Genomic DNA, 13,857 nt, shown 5'->3' with positions numbered 1-13,857 from the left:
AAGCTAAAAGGCACTCTGCGAGAGGGGGAACCGTCCACTGCAATTTGTGCTGCGGTTTTTCTGGACAGAAGCAAATCAAGAAACGGGTCCTTTGTCTTCTTTTGCCTTTTCTTTTCTTCATCTTCCCTTTATTTCTCTTGGTATAAAATTGATTTCCTCTCTTTTCCTCCTTTCAGTCATGTTTCTTTTCCTTATCTTCCTTATTTTAATGTATGCATATATTCTTTCTTTTCCTCTCTCTTTCTTCTCCTCTTCCTCTTTTATTTTTAGAAATTCCATCTCATGTAATTGATAGCAAAAGGACAGATCTTCAAGGCAGCTTCATCAACGTTCCAATCCCAACCTGATCAGGGTTCAAATCCCAGCTTTGCCCCTGACAAATTAGAACAGGATTCTGGCAGGTTCTTTAACCACACTGAGCCTCAATGTACTTATTACGAAACAAAGTCAAAAATACCAACCTAATGGGCTGGCTGTCAAAGTTAGCCAGAAAGCTTACGTAGAGCACAGAGTCTGCCATACATGGGTGGCCAATACATATTAGTCTTTTCATATCCTTAAGTCTTTTCTCTTCCCTTTCCTCTCTGCTGTTCCTTTATCTATGTTGCTTTTAATAACTTTCTTTTACATTTCTGGAAAATGATCTACAGGTGAAGAATCCCTATGCAGAAAGTATGATGGTGTCATAACAGGGACCTGGGCTTACCGCTTAATAACTGTGCAGCCTTGGGCAGGTTTATTGAAATTCTCTAATCCCCACTCTCCTCTTCTGCAAAATGGAATAGAATTTCTTCCCTTCTGGTGCAGCAGGAAGGATTAAATGAGATCATGTGAGGTGGCACCTATCACAGAGCCTGGTTGCCACTACCTAGTCTCTCTCCTGTCACTCACCCCCGGTAAGTCAGACTTTAATTCTACTGTAACAGAGCGTACTATCAGTGCTCACATGGACAGGTTAAACTGTTAGTACTCATCCCTCTGCTGAACCATTTATTGATCCATCTATACACCCATCCATCTACCTATCCGTCTGTGCATTGTCCATCCATTCATTATCTGTCCATCTGTCCATTTATCCATTGTCCATCCATCCATCCATCTATCCATACAGCCACCCACTTTCTTACTCAGTCATGCACCTGTTTATCCATCTGCCCATCATCACAGTCACTCAGCCACTTATACCTCTATCTCAATTTTGCACGTATTCATCCCCTACTCCTCCTAGCTACCACCCATCCTATCCCATCCCATCCATCTTTGTCATCCATTCATCCATTCATACCTCCCCATTGTCAACCTTACATTTATCTACCCATTTCATCTATCCATCCATCCACTTACCTATCCACCCACCTACCCATCCATCCATCCATCTATCCATTCATCCATCCACCCACCCACCCACCTACCCATCTGTCCATTCATTCATCCATCCATTTACTCATCAATTTGTCACTTATCTACCTACACATCCATTCATTTATTCGGACTGGTTGCATCATAAATGAGATTGGTCTAAATGATACCTTATCATAAAATTCTAATCGAAATTTCTAGAAATAGAACAAGGAGCCACACAATAACCACAACAGCAACATGATTTTGGAGCCATAGGCTCTTCTATTCAGCCCCCTCATGGAGCAGGTGGGGAGGAGGAATGGGGCTTTGCTCTTGAGCACTGGACACAGGCAACTGGGTAGCTTAGTGGTTTTTAAACTGGATCACAAGAATCCAAAGATTTCGTGGTTGTGTTAAAGAGGTTATTGACAGAGGGACTGCTACTTCAAATAGAATAGCCCTCCACCCTGTCTTTCTTTAATTTTGGTCTCTGTTTAAGATTTAATTTGAAACAGACAGTTACTCAGCTGTTATGGAAAATGTTTAAAGCATAGATATAGTCGCGCATTTTAGATACTAAAGAAAGGTTCAGAAAAACCCATCTTTTACCTTGTCAACCATAGAATAAAGAGGTAATCTCTCACTCATGTAGATTTTTTTTTTCTTGGAGTGCTTACCATAAGCCAGGCAGTGGGCTAGCAATTAAATAGACAATCTCATTTAATTCAATAACAACTCAGTGGGGTTGGTATCATTATCTCCATTTTTCAGATGAGGAAACTGAGGCTGATAGACATCACAGTACTTGCCCAAGGTCACACAGCAATTAGAACAATGGAGTCAGGATTTGAACCCAGGAATTTTCATCAAAATGCACCCTGCCTGCAATGGGAAGATAGTTACCCTCTAAGTGGTGGCCAAAGGGGCACTGGAGAAGAAGTACCAATAGGGCTTGTGTTCTTATGTCTTTTTTGGTTAGTTCTTCATTTCCTCTTTCAGCTTTTACGGTGAACACCAGAGGGGATGATGAGACTCAGATACCCAACCAACTAAAATTATAGATTCTTCTTGGATTTAGAAAGGGCTGAGGTTAGTGCTTTTCAAACTGGTTTCCCCAGCACCCGTAAGTTCCCCGAGGTCCGTCAGAGGTTTCTACTGAACATGATCAGAGGTCACTGTGTCATGGTGGATATTAAACTGACCTGGCTTCATGTCTAGGGCTGGCCAGTTACTAATACTGTCACCTTGTAGAAGCGACTTTCTTTCTTGAAGGCTTAGCTTCCTCATGGGTAAAAGGGAGACAGGAATGATACTGACGTTATGGGGTTACCCTGAGAGTTAAATGAGAAAATCCAACTAGAGTATTACATAGAGTTCCTGGCATATAGTGATGACTCAAAATTTTAGTATTGTCCTCATCATTGTCATCATCATTATCATCATTTGTGGCTCTATATGAGTAAGAACTTGCATGACCAGATAGCTCTAAAGCTAAAGAAATGGTCTGAAAACCAGTGACCTAAGACAACATGCTCAGCAATCCTTTCCAGATAATAAGTATCTTTCCAGGATTTGTTTATAGGTCTTAAAATGACTTACGGACTCGGTGCAGTGGCTCACGCCTGTAATCCCAACACTTTGGGAGGCCAAGACATATGGATCACCTGAGATCAGAATTTCGAGACCAGCCTGCTTAACATGGCAAAACCCTGTCTCTACTAAAGATACAAAAAATTAGCTGGGTGTGGTGGTGGGCAACTGTAATCCCAGCTACTTGGGAGCCTGAGGCAAGAGAATTGCTTGAACCCAGGAGGCAGAGGTTGCAGTGAACCGAGATGGCACCACTGCACTCCAGCTTGGGCAACAAGATAGAAATTTCGTCTCAAAAAAAAAAAAAAAAAATCCTGAAAAAACAAAAAACTTCCCTCTGGTGCTAACCAATATCATTGCTATAGAACTATAGACTTAGAAAATTTCAAAGCTGATGGCTGGAACTGGGTTGGAGTCTTGTTGCCTTTTCTTGTTGGGAATAATCTGGGATAAAAAAATTGAGTTTTCATTGTTCCCTAATTAAGAAGAGTGTGTATGAAAGAGAGGGGGATGAGGGAGGAAGGGAGGAATGAGAGAGAAAGAGAGAGAGAAACTTGGAAAAGTTTTCAAACCTCTCTGAATATCATTCTCTTGTCTATAAAATGAGGCAAATACTTTCAAGTATGTTTCCTGGAGAGAGAATAAAATTAGAATAGACAACATTTGCTGAAGGAGTTTTATATGCCCTATCCAACCACTGCTTTCAAACACATTCTCTCTCTCTCTCCTTGATACAACCGCAACTCCAAGAAATAGATATCATTACCCCAAATTACATAACGAGGAAACTGAGGCTTGCACAGGTACGGTAGCTTGCCCAAAGGCAGGTGGTTGGGAAATACAATTCATTTGTTAATTCACCAACCATGCATTTGGTACTGTGGAATTCACATCTCTGTGTATTTTAACTTCTGTCCCCAAACAAGTTTATGCAGAAACCAAAATACCAGTTTGAGATGAAAGTGGGCTTTCACATTTGTGACTGTCTTGTTAGATTATTATCATTAGTTGTGGTATAGTAATAGTAATAGTATTTATGTCGCAAGAGAGACAGAGGCAAGCAAATATCTCTTTGAGCTTGTTTTCAGCATTAAATTATACCACTATTGCTGCTATAAATAACCACTTATATCTACTGAGCACTAGTCAGGCATATGCTCTCGATCTAAGAGCTTTACATGGTCACTTCACTTCCATTCTAAGCAAATAAGTTATTCTTTAGCTTCATTTTACAGATGGGAATGTTGAAGGAGTCAGGCCATGGTTAGTTCCAGAGCATCTACTTGGTACTCTCTGCTGTTCTCGGCACTGTGGGTTCACTGGTAACAAGGACAGAATTACTGTCCCCAAGAAGTTATATTCTATTTGGTGGTTGGGAAGACACAGATTAGGAACACAGAAACAAATGGGGTCACTTCTGTCCCTGGTAAGTGCTTTAGAAGAAGAAATAGGGTCATGACATAGAGGGTGACTGTTTTAGGAGGTCAGAAACGGAGGCGTCTCCGTGGAGGTAACATTTAGTTCAAATCTGAATAATGGGTAAGAGGAGAGACAAGGAAAAGCGGCACATGCAGAGGTCCCAGCACAGGCACCGAACGGATAGGAGTGGATTAAGGGGTTTGTGTCCCACAAGCTGTTCTCTGCATTTGAACTCAGGGCTGTTCCCATCACTGATATTCTGAACCATCCTATTCTATTGCCTGCCTGGATACTCTATCAACTGGGGAAGACTGCATTTAAACTATGACTCTGCTGGGTATTTTCAGGGAATTGTCCAGAGCTGCCCTTTCCCAGGAAGCCAGCCAATGTCTTAGGAAAATGCCAAGGATGTTTGTCCCAAGAGAAAGTTGCAAACCCAAGCCTTAGATACATGTAGCTCTTGGTTGGCCAAAGGGTAAAACTCTGACGAGGGACCATGGTCATGTCCACTGTAAAGCAAGTGAAGTTGTCTCATTCTGGGATAGCTGCTAAATGTCGTGCTTGTCCTCCCCAAGAAGTCCAAATATAACTGTGTGTGTACTATGCTCTGTGTTGGAGAAGAAGGGGCTCTAGTATGCAGTTCTCAAACTTCAGTACGCACCCAAATCTCCTGGGGATCTTGTGAATATGCAGATCCCCATTCAGTAGTTCTGGAGCAGCATCTGAGATTCTGCACTTCTAAAAACTTCCAGACAAGCTGAAGTCACTGCTCATGGAGCATACTTTGTGCCGCAAGACTATACAATGCTGGGTATTTCAGAACAAAGAAGAAAGATTACAAAGCAGTGATCGTACCAGCCACTGCTGATAGAATATATATTAATCACCAAATGGCCTTTGATTTTGCCCTCACTATCCTGATATGGGTTGGGCATTGCCATTATCCTTGTTTTACACGTGAGCCAACTGAGGCACTAAGAGGTTAAGTGCCTTGTCCAATGTCACCAAATGGATGTGAGGTGGCACTCAGGCTGTCTGCCTTCCAAGTGCACCTCACTGCCTGCGTCTCTTACGCCCCCACTCTCCACCTGGAGGATAGCGTTTCCAAGTGGTTCAGAAGGTGCTCTCCAAAACTGGTTGGATTTCATAACTGGATTAATAGACTCCGTGCTGTCTCATTTTAAGTAGGCACACACCCAGAAATTTTAGGTTCACCTGTCAGGTGCAAGTGCTTCAGAGAGCATTCATTGCCAAGACAGAGTTTCCATTCCTTAAAAGGAAGCACCCAGCATTGCCTCTGGAAGGATTTTAGGTGTCAAAGGATTCCCATCTGTGGGAATCTTGACATGCTCAGCTAACATCAGTTTCCAAAGACCTCAAAACCCGGTGGTCTGGATGGATGAGAATAAATGTGCTGGGGCAACCTGAACCTGACAAGCTATGCGTTAGCTTCCCACCATTGTGGAAAACAGGTCAGTGGAAAGTACCAGGTAATTAAATAAGTAACTCCAGTAAGGGACCACGGGCTAAGGACAGACTTCTAATTCTCAGGGTATACAGCTGGGACCCTAACCTAGATGTGGCCTGGGGGTTACCGAGCGGGCTTCATGGATAAAACAATGTCTCTCTGCCTGGGACAGCAAGGACGTTTGACCCCACTGCTTATCCTCCCTGCTGAATTTCATCAGCTGCAGCCTGTTCCAGGGTTTATTCAGCACTGGCAAATAAACCAACGCCACTTTCTCAAATAATAAAATATCAGTAGAGGTTGCCCCTCACCTAATCTCCCCAATGACAGGCACGAGTTTCCCAGAAGGACATAGATTGAGAGGGAACTCAGAAGCATCAAGGATTCCCCTCTCCTCCTCCTCCTCCTCCTCCTCCTCCTGCCTCCAACAACCGCGGCCACCCCCACCCTAAGCCCTCCCCATCCTTCCTCCCTCCGCCCCTGCCCTGCACCCCCCAGGAGACTGGAGGAACTTGGCAAGCCATCTCGTCGCCAATCAATCTGTGGTGTAACAATTAGCACTTAGGCACCACTCATGCTAAACACACGCTTAGAAAACACTTAAAAAAAAAAAAAAAAGGAAGAAGAGTCATCAGAGGTAGAAGCCAGGGCAGCACCGGTGGGGGGACGCCAGGGAGCGGAGCCAGGAGGAGGCCTGGGGAGGAAACAGATCAATGCGCTGCGGAATGGAAAGCATCTAATACCCTATTATTGACGAGGCCAAAGCACTTTGAGGCGTGTTTCCACCGTGAGCAATTAGTCTGCGAGACCGCAGGAGTTAAGCTAACACTGGTGGCCCCCCCATCTTCCAGCTGGATGACACTTTCATTGGGTAGCGAGCCCCCGCAGCAGTGGCGCCAGCCTGCAGCCGTAATGGGGCCCATCCGCGGAAGGCCGAACGCTCCCGTCTCCCAGAAGGCCCCCCTCGCGCCCCCCACCCCGCCCCGGCTCCCCCCACCCCACTCCCGGTAACAGAATCCAGTCGACACAGAGTCTGTCTGCGTGCCTGCGAGCTGCCTAAATTGATTGTAATGGTTTTATCACGCGCGGAAAGAGCTGGCTGTTTTCTCGCCTCTGCTGTCGGCTTTCATAAACGCCCGGGCAGGAGGAAGTGATTCCTCTTCGGGAGCACTGGATCAGATGAAAGGGAACTTTTGTTTGTTGGCCGAGCAAATCGCAGCCTCTGCCACTGCCTGTCTCCATCCTGCTCCAGGCCTTCTGGCTGGCTGTGCGCACAGCAGAGGCTCAGACAGCGTCTCCCAACTCACCCCACCCAACAAACAGCAGGGGGTGGGGGGCTTGCTTCCGGAGCCAGTTCTGGGTTCACCTCTGGAGGCAGGGAGTGTTTGGGGCAGGGAGTTTCAAGGAAGGGAGGATTGGATAGAGAGAAGAGTTAATGAAGATGGCAGTGGTGATCAAAAAGAGTAACAATGCTAGCACTTCTGGGTGCTTATCCCCAACCAGGCAGTGTGTTTAAGCACATCGTAGATATTTCTTTGAATTCTTACAGCAATCTGATGAGGCATTCTTTCCCCCATTTTGCAGTTAGGGAAATTGAGGCGTAAAGAGGCATGTGAAATGGTCAAGGTTATCCAGGGAGCAGTGAGAGGGGTGAGGGGAATTAGAACACAGTTCTGCTGATTCCTAATCTGGTTCATTCTCTATGTACCATATCGCTTCCCTAAATTTGGTAGGGCGAAAAGACATGCTGTCATAATACGTCACTCAGGTACTGGATATTCCCCAAGTATTGCGGAAATTTGAACCTTGGAATAATTTAGGCTTAAAAGAATCTAGCCCAGCCAAAAACATTGAAAGCTAAATGAAACACCCTTTGGTCCAGCCCCACTTAAATAGTTGCCAAGTTTTTTTTTCATCGCCTTGTCTCTAATCTCTCTGTTCCCTTCAGCCTAGAATTCCAAACTCTACCCTAGACATGCTTGTGAGAATGCCTAGAAAGTCTTCAGACGTAACCTCTTCCAGGAAACCTCTTTCTTCCTATCCCTTGGACCCTATCTGGACTTCTGCCATGACCCCAGCAACATTTCTTTCCACGTATTCCTTCATTATCTATCTTCCCGTTAATGTTAATTCAGTATGTGTTTGTTGAGCTTTTATAATATGCCAGTCTCTGTATTAGGCTGACAGCTCATTGGGACATGGCTTATTTATCTTCACACCCACAGTGTCTGGCCCATAGTCTGGCCCTAGTAACTGTCAGTTTCATGAATGATGACCAAGATCATGGACCAGCCCCCTGTTTTTGCAAATAAAGTTTTATTGGAACACAGCCATACCCATTCATGTATGTATCTTCCATGGCTGCTTTCATGCTGCAGTGGCGGACTTGAGTAGCTGTGACCGAGCCTGCACGCTCTACAAGCCTACAATTTTACTACCTAGCTCTTTACTAAAACATTGTCTGATCACTGATTAAGGGGATGATCAGATAATTTTCTAAATTTTTCATTTTGTTTTCTGTAGGTAGCTGGCATACAACTGTTGAATAGCTACTTGTACGGTTTCTACCCTCTAGTAAATTTTTTGGACACATGGGTCTAATTTTCAGGTCTCCCTGTGTCCATAACCTTTGGTAGCGCCCTGCCACACAGTTTGTGGCTTGAGCATGCGACCTATTGTGGACAGTGGGATGGTAACAAACTCACTGCAGACACTTGAAACAGTGATTTTATTTTTCTGCTAGTCACCACCATGAAAACACCCACTGTTGGAAAGGTATGAGTCATCCCAACTGAGGACATCCTAAACTAGCCAGTCCTCAGCCAATCTGCCCCCTCATCACAGATGCATGAGTATGGCACTGTGCCTATCTCACATCAGTGGAACTAGACAACTTACAGACTCCAGTAAGATGGTTGTTGCTTTGATCCACCAAGTTTTGGGTAAGTTTGTTACACAGCAGTAACTTACATACCTATACTTAGGGGTATACAATTTATGACCCCAAACCAGGCGTTTTAACGAATCACCTGCAGAAATGACCAGGCGTGCACCATGGAAATCAAGAATTCCTTTGTGTGTTTTGGAGGTGGGTAAAGATGAAGTGTAGTCTATTCTTTTATAATTTTTTTTTGAGATGAGGTCTTGCTATGTTGCTCAGGCTAGTCTCAAACTCCTGATTTCAAGCAATCCTCCTGCCTCAGCCCCTTGAGTAGCTGAGACTACAGGCATGCTGTGCCTGGCACATATCTGTTCTTCCTACTTTGGGAACACCTCTGTATTTGTGTAAAGTGGTCAGAATCCTTTAAAGGAGGTGAAATGCCAGTCTGCAGTAGCAGTTTTCTGGTAGTGTCAGGGAGTGATCCTGTGTTTTGCTGAAAGGACTAAGCCAAAGCATTTGATGCAACAGCTTTGGAAATTATCTGGATTTTACTGGTCAGGGTATCCCTTAGCTGTATTGGCAAAAATAACCAAATTGGGATATAACCATGAAATTAAGTGTCTGCTGTGCCTGTTTCTATTGCTGTAGAGCATGGTCTATAATAAAACGACTGGAATGTGCCATTCTTTGCATTTCAAAGCCTGGAATTGAAGCAGCAGATAGTTTTTATGTGTTCTTGAAGATTCTTTTCTCTTCTTCTCCCCCCTGCTCCCCCGTTCTCTCTGCCCTTATCTCTCATTTCGTGTTCTCAAGCTTGCCTGCATTTCCACACTGACTTTGGGGTAGGGTATCAGCTGTCTTTAGCACATTCAGCACAGTAGGAGGAACTGTGAGACACACACTGAAGACAAGTTCATAATTCATTCCCCAACTAAAGGTGCTGACCCCTAGCTTTTCAGAACGAAACACAATGGCTCTCATTAGCCCCTTGGTATTGGTGGGAATTTCTTGCCTACCTGACATTCTGGATGAAATCTTTAAGGCTGCAATCCAGGCACTAGCAGAAGAGACGACATGACGACCCTTTCCTCCCAGTACCCACCCTGCCCCCCCCAAAAAAGAGAACGTGACAAGGTCAGAATCGACAGATGGACTGGCAGGAGGAAGTCAGAAGTTCTATTCTACCCTGGAGCAGGACTCAGGCCTAGGTTGGTCGGTGGTAAAGTTATAATATTTCTCCAAGGGTAAGTGGGAAGGATGAGCTTTGATAATTCCAAGGGCCCATGCACTCTACAATTCTGGCTTGGGAGGAATCAAAGTGCAGTCCACTGTGATGATGTAAGGGGAAGCTGAATAGTATGCGGCTTGAAGAAGTGCAAATGGATGCCCTTGTACCTGGCAGGTGAAGTCCTGAGTCTTTTACAAGGTGGTGCCTGAGTTGATCAAGCTATTACTCATAAGGATGTGGGGAACAGAGCTGTCTCATAACAGGTATGCAGTAGGGTAGGGGGTGAAGAATGCTGGCAGATAGTGTGGGTGGGCTGCATAGCAATTTGGAAGAGGACGCAGGTTTCCAACCCAGATTCCCCCTGAAGACTTCCATGGTCAGTGAAGTTCAATTTGAGCCAATGTGAGACTCAAAGATTGGTTTAAGTAATGAACTTGTGAGCCCTTTCTATCTCATAAAACACACTCAGGCATTGCTGGAATGAATTAATGAGCATGTTTATTCATTTCCTAGGACTACCGTAGCAAAGCACCACAGACTGGGTGGCTTAAGAGAAATGGATACTCTTGCAGTTCTGGAGGCTGGATATTCCAAATCAAGGTGTTAGTGGGGCTGTGCTCTCTCTGAAGGCTCTAGGAGATAATGGGTTCCATGTCTTTCTCTTAGCATCTCCTGGTTGTTGGTAATCTTTGGCATTCCTTAGCTTGTAGATGCATCAATCCAATCTCCGCCTCCATCATCACGTGGACCTTGTGTGTCCAATATGTCTTCACATTTTCCCCCTGTGCATGGCAGCCTCTGCCATTTCTCTTCTTAAGACACCCATTATATTGGAGCAGGAGCACCCCAAGGACCTCATCTTAACTTGGCTCCATCTGCAAAGATCCTATTTCCAAATAAAATCACACGTGCTGGTACAAGGGTTAAGATGTATCAGTGAATCCTTTTGGGGGACACAATTCAATCTGTAACAACATGAACAAAATAAGCCTATCATAGAAGATATCTATGCATTGGCTTCTAGTGAGGAGTTAAGCAGATTCAAGGTGTTCTTTATCATACCTGCTCATCTCTGAATGCAGCTGCAGCTGCCGGGAAGAGGTTGCTGCAAGCTTGGTCTCAAATCGACAGTATCCCATTTAAGTGCGCACCACGGCCTCTGTGAAGCTGTAGGAAGCTGCTGAGGTCACGAGCAGGAGTCACTGGGGGTGACCCTCAACCAGTGGCAGGTGGAGTTGTAGTATAAATGCCTCATGATCCATCAACGGGACATTTCTGGGATGTATTCTGTATACTTCTTAGAGCTTCCAATGGTATTGATATCCCATTGTCTACACAGCTGCTTCATATAAGAAGTAGCCTCGTATTGGCTTTTCCTTCTTCCTTGGCTCACTCTGTCCATTCCCTTGCACCTGAGTCCTGGGGTCACCTTGACCTCCCCACTCTGACCCTCTCTCCCTGTTACCCCCATCACCAATAAAACTGCCTGTATCCAAGTCCTTGTTTCAGGCTCAATTTCTGGTGGATTTCAAACTAAGCAGAGAGAGAGAGAGAGAGAGAGCGAGCGCAAGATGGGAAATGGAGAGGATCAGAGATATTTGTTTTTAAATCTAGAACCTAGTTCTGGCCCTTTAAAGTATGATGAGAACAAAACTATTTGCTATGTGCCAGGCATGGTGCTAAGCATAGTCTATGCACCATCTCTTATAATCCTACTGTCGTAGATTGAACTGTGCCCCCCCAAAATGATATGTCTACATCTACAACCTGTGGATGTGACATTGTTTGTAAGAAGGGTCTTGAAGATACACACACACACACACACACACACACACACACACACAAATAATAGGTGTTGGTGTGGATCTGGTGAAAAGGAAACACTTATGCACTGCTGGTGGGAATGTAAACTAGTACAACCACTATGGAAAATAGTATGTAGATTCCTTAAAGGCCTAAAAGGAGAACTACCATTTGATCCAGCAGTCCCACTACTGGGTATCTACTCAGAGGAAAAGAAGTTATTATATGAAAAATATACTTTCACACACATGTTTATAGCAGCTCAATTTGCAATTGTAAAAATGTGGAACCAGCCCAAATGCCCATCAAGCAATGAGTGGATAAAGAAACTGTGACACACACACACACACACACAAGCACGCACACAAACGATAGAATACTACTCAGCCATAAAAAGGAATGAATTAATGGCATTCGTGGTAATCTGGATGGAAATGGAGACTATATTCTACGTGAAGTAACTCAGGAATAGAAAACCAAACACTGTATGTTCTCACTCATAAGTGGGAGCTAAGCTATGAGGACGCAAAGGCTTAAAATGACACAATGGACTTTGGGGATTCAGGGGAAAGGGTAAGAAAGGGGTAAGGGATAAAAGGCTACAAATTGGGTTTAGCGTATACTGCTCGGGTGATGGGTGGACCAAAATCTCACAAATCCCTGCTAAAGAACCTACTCATTTAACAAAACACCACCTGTTCCCCCAAAACCCATGGAAATTAAAAATAAATAAAATTTTTTTTATAAGAAAGGTCTTGCAGATATAATTAAGAATTTCAAAGATGAGAACACACTAGACTATCAGGGTAGGCCCTAAGGGACAAGAGTCCTCGTAAGAGGCACAGAGAGGAGAAACACACATGGGGGAAGGTGATATGAAAATGGAGACGCTCATTCTCTTCAGGGAGGCAACTGAGCTGCAGATGATGTAGATCTTTGTGAAGACCCTCACGGGCAAGACTGTCACCCTTGAGGTGGAGCCCGGTGACACCACTGAGAATTTCAAAGCCAAAATCCAAGACAAGGAAGGCATCCTGCCTGACCAGCAGTGTCTGATATTTGTGGGCCAACCCCTGGAGGATGGCCACAGTCTCTCAGACTAGAAAGAGTGGTGCGCCTGGTACTGCACCTGCGCGGTGGCATTATGGAGCCTTCCCTCCACCAGCTTGCCCCGAAATACAACCACAACAAGATGACCTGTGCCAGTCCTGTGCTCACCTGCATCCCTGTGCTATCAACTGCTGCAAGGAGAAGTGTGGCTATGCCAACAACCTGCACCCAAGAAGGTCAAATAAGACCCTTCCTTCCTCAAAGGGCCCCATGGCCCTGCGGTCTCAATAAAGTGTCCCTTTTGTTGGCTGGAGCAGAAAAAAAAAAAAAAAGAAAATGGAGGCAGAGTTTGGGGTAATGTGTCTGTAAACTGAGGAGTTCCATGGACTACTGTCACTACTGTCAGCCACTAGGAGGTAAGAGAGGCGCAGGGAACAGATCCTCCCTCCCAGTCTTCAGAAGAAACCAGGCCTGTGGACACTTTAATTTCCCACTTCTGGCCTCCAGAACAATGAGAGAACACATTTCTACTATTTTAAAACATCTAGTATGTGGTCATTTCTTGCAATAACCCTAGAAAATGAATGCGCCTACACAGGTCTACTAAGTTAATGATTACTGCATTTATGTTCCACTTTACGTATGTGGAAACTGAGGCATGGGGAGTTAACACATCTAAGTGGCCAGTTAAGAGTGGAAATATGAATTTAAATCTCCAGCTCTTCTAGTGCAACGTTGTCCTCTTAACCATGCTGTAGGCATCCTTCCTGAGAGTGGACTGCATTTCTTCTGTGTTGAAGGAGAGTTGACGGGAAATGAGAAGCAGTTTTTGTCATGGGGATTTTTGTAAGACTGATGTCCAGGCAGTTCCGTTTTAGGGCCCTGGGGGTGGAGGGGCGGACAAAAGGCATGCACCATGGCTGGGTGTGGTGGCTCACACCTGTAATCCCAGCACTTTGGGAGGCTGAGGTGGGTGTATCACTTGAGGTCACGAGTTTGAGACCAGCCTGGCCAACATGGTGAAATCCCATCTCTACTAAAAATGCAAAAATTGACTAGGTGTGGTAGCAAGCGCCT

General features: G+C 44.7%; 1 pseudogene; it reads left to right on the top strand.

Moving 5' to 3' along the window:
* The first annotated feature begins 12,656 nt into the window (after positions 1–12,656).
* LOC108304937 lies at positions 12,657–13,071 on the top strand (annotated as a pseudogene).
* The last annotated feature ends 786 nt before the right edge of the window (positions 13,072–13,857 follow it).

This window comes from Cebus imitator, unplaced genomic scaffold (genome assembly GCF_001604975.1).
Source record: "Cebus imitator isolate Cc_AM_T3 unplaced genomic scaffold, Cebus_imitator-1.0 Scaffold59, whole genome shotgun sequence".
Taxonomy (NCBI): domain Eukaryota; kingdom Metazoa; phylum Chordata; class Mammalia; order Primates; family Cebidae; genus Cebus; species Cebus imitator.
The sequence above is the reverse complement of the archived record's forward strand: the minus strand, read 5'-3'. Positions and strand labels throughout refer to the sequence as shown.